The sequence below is a fragment of the Rhinolophus sinicus genome, chromosome 4, assembly GCF_057876585.1.
Source record: "Rhinolophus sinicus isolate RSI-liver-muscle chromosome 4, RSI-T2T, whole genome shotgun sequence".
NCBI classification, from domain to species: domain Eukaryota; kingdom Metazoa; phylum Chordata; class Mammalia; order Chiroptera; family Rhinolophidae; genus Rhinolophus; species Rhinolophus sinicus.
Window position 1 is genome coordinate 31,153,738 of NC_142504.1, and position 3,581 is coordinate 31,157,318.

The window sequence follows — 3,581 nt, forward strand, 5'->3', positions numbered from 1 at the left end:
TATTTTTTCCAGCTTTCTTGAGATACGATGGACAAATAAAAATTGTGTATGTTTAGGTTGTACATTGTGAATTTTTTTATAGTGTATAACATGACTTTATGTAGATATACATTGTGGAATGAATACCACAAACGAGTCAAATAACACATCCATCACCTCACATAGCTACTTTTTGTGGTGTAAGAACACTGAAGGTCTGTCTATTCTTTACAAATTTCACATATGCAATACAGTATTATTAACTGTAATCACCATGCTGTAATTAGATCCCCAGAAATTATTCATCTTATGACAAAAGTTTGTGCCCTTTTGTTTATCCTACCATCTCCCCATTTCTCCCACCTGCTGTAACCACTGTTCTACTCTCTGGTTCTGTATGACTTCAACTTTTTTTTTATTCTATATAAGGAACATTATATAGTATATGTCTTCCTGTGTTTGGTTTATTTCACTTACATAATGTCCTCCAGGTTTATCCATATTATCACAAATGGCTATTATAAAAAAGACAAGAGTTAAGTATTGGTGAGGATGTGGAGAGAGGGAACACATATACACTCTTGATAGGAATGAAATTTCTACACCATTATAGCAAATAGTATGGAAGTTCCTTAAAAAATTAAAAATATTACTACCAAATGATTCAGCAATCCCACTTCGGGGTATATAGCCAAAGGAAATGAAATCAGTATCTCGAAGAGCTATCTGCACCCCTATGTTCGTTGTAGCATTATTCACAATAGTCAAGACATGGAAACAACCTAAGTGTCCATTGGCAGGTGAATGCATTAGGAAAATGTGGTGTATATAAAGGCATATTATTCACATTCATTTTGTAAATGAAGAAACAAAGACATAGAAAGTAAAGCAAAGTGTCTCAAAGCAGAAGGCTAGAAAGTGACAGAGACAAATCTAAAATAAGGACTTTGGATTCCCAGGCCCGCAGTTGTTCTGATATACTACAATATCAAAGTAGCACACCTTTTAAGTGAAGACTTAGTGATCATGTAGTCCATCTTTTTCAGTCCTAAATGGGGGAAAAAAGAGGCACAGAAGGGAAAGCACATTGTCTGGGGTCCCAGAGCTAGTGAAAAGCAGAGCCAAAGTTAGCATTCCTGTCTCCAGGTTTTCAATCCCCTGCTATTTCAATTATACTGAATGATACTAAATATGTACAATTTATTAATAAAGTGGAAGGACTCTGATTTCTAGCAATATGGCAAAATGGTTAAAAAAAAAAGACAAACCTTGCCGCCGCAGCGCAAGACCAGAGTACGAACTGCTGCTCCTGCTGGAGTCATGGCAGGACAGGCATTTAGAAAGTTTCTCCCCCTCTTTGACCGAGTATTAGTTGAAAGGAGTGCTGCGGAAACTGTAACCAAGGGAGGCATTATGCTTCCAGAAAAATCTCAAGGAAAAGTATTGCAAGCAAGAGTAGTAGCTGTTGGATCCGGTTCTAAAGGAAAGGGCAGAGAGATTCAATCAGTTAGCGTGAAAGTTAGAGATAAAGTTCTTCTTCCAGAACATGGAGGCACCAAAGTAGTTATAGATGACAAGGATTATTTCTTATTTAGAGATGGTGACAGTCTTGGAAAGTATGTAGACTGAAATAAATCACTACTGATGGGGCATCATGTGAAGCTGCCCATTGCACTGAAGTTCTGAAATCTCATCATGTAAATAATTTCCACGTCTCTTTTGTAATAAACTAATGCTATCCAAAGTAATGATATCCAGTGTCTCTTAAAATTTAGTTCCACTGTACTGATACAAACATTTCCAAATAAAACTACACAAATAACAAAAAAAAACAAGAAAAAGAAAAAAAAAATCACTTCTTAGAAAAAGACCCTAAAAATTCTAGATAAAATATTTTAAAACAAATTTTCAGTTCAGGAAAGTTAATGTCCTTAAATAAAGAGTTGAAAATTTTTTAATAAAGTCAGCAAGTACCAGAACATTTCAGAGGACAAAAAGGACAGAACAGGGTAATCAATGAGGTGAGGAATCGAGAGGCTATAGGCTGCTTGAAAGGCATCTCAGAATTGTGGTGACACTGAGTTTTCTATCTCGTGGTCTCACAGGACCTCAGAGCAGGAAGCAAACCTTCAGGTCTTAACAAGATGGAAATTCAGACAGGATCCCACTGCATAAAGCTGGGACCCCAATGGGGTAAACCCTCAGTTGGAAGGATGAATTTAAAAGTTAAAGTTATTCTACAGATGAGAACAGTGAAAAATCTTTCCTTTTTCAAACCTGGTGTTGGGTTGGGGGAAGGGAGTGCAAGTGAGAAAAATTCGTCACCCCAAAAGAGGTGTCTCTCTGGCATGAGGGTTACTTTATTTTTTAGAAACAAAAAACTCAAGAAGAACTTTTGACTTTCCTCCTAACTGCTTAAAAATTTAGATTGGGGGCCTATTCTGGGAAATAGAGCTAATACCAGAGATATCTACAAAAAAATATGAGCTAGGTGTGGCAGGGGAGACTCTGCAGGGTCTAGAGATCAGAATCCACTGTGTCCCATTGTTTCTGCACGGCCCAGCAAAACTTTTTTTTTACCAAATATTTGCTTTTTCACCTCCATGTGAATTGCTTTCCTCCCTTTTGAAGTCCCAACCCACTACGCTCTTCTCCTTAGCTCAAGATGGCATATAACCTTCAACTGCCCACCTACTGGATCCTAGTTTACTTCCATTGTGGTTGGAGAGCATGCTCTGTATAAATTTTTTCTGTTTTCTCTCTATCGTTCAGTTCGGATAATTTCAACTATTCTATCTTCAATTCACTAACACTTGTTTTTTGTTCCCTCCATTCTAGTGTTGAACTCATCCACTGAACTTTTTATTTGAATTATTATATTTCTCAGTTCTAATACTGTATTATTCTTAGCATCTTCTATTTCTTTGCTGAGACTTTTCATTTCCTTCCTCAAGCTCTCTATTTTTAAAAATTTATTTTAAGCAGTCTCTTGATTGCTTGTTGAAGCATTTTATCATGGCTACTTTAAAATCTTTTCCAGATACTTGTGACATTGCTGTCATATTGGTGTTGCTATCTATTGATTGTTTTCCTTTCATTCAGTTTGAGATATTCCTGATTCTTGTATGATGAGATATTTTCTACTTAAACATGAACATTATCATATTAAGTTATGAGATCTTGGATCTTATTTAAACCTTCTGTGTTAACTGGCTTTTTCTGACATTACCAGAGGAAGGAGGTGCGTTGCCTCATTACTGCAAGGCGGAGGTAGAAGTACAGATTGATCACTCAAATTACCCATAGGTATCAACAGTTACTGCTGGGCTAAGAGTGGGCATTCCAGCTGCCCCTGTAGTCTCCACCAACGCTGTGGTGGGGTTGGCCTTGTTACTACTGGGCAATGTGAAAGCCTTGGCTCTCTATTAGGCCTCCTCGGACATCACCACAATTAGGACGGAAAGAATGACTTTTTACTCCCAGGTGGGAGTGGAAGTCCAAACTCACACCTATGTGTGCACTGACACCATATTAGCCTGTTCACTACAGGCTAGCAAGAATGAAAGTTCCAGCTCCATGCTTGGCCTTCTCTAGCAGTGCAA

General features: G+C 37.6%; 1 pseudogene; it reads left to right on the top strand.

Annotated features, from left to right (window-relative positions):
- The first annotated feature begins 1,288 nt into the window (after positions 1-1,288).
- LOC109446459 (10 kDa heat shock protein, mitochondrial pseudogene) lies at positions 1,289-1,608 on the top strand (annotated as a pseudogene).
- Positions 1,609-3,581: the final 1,973 nt, after the last annotated feature.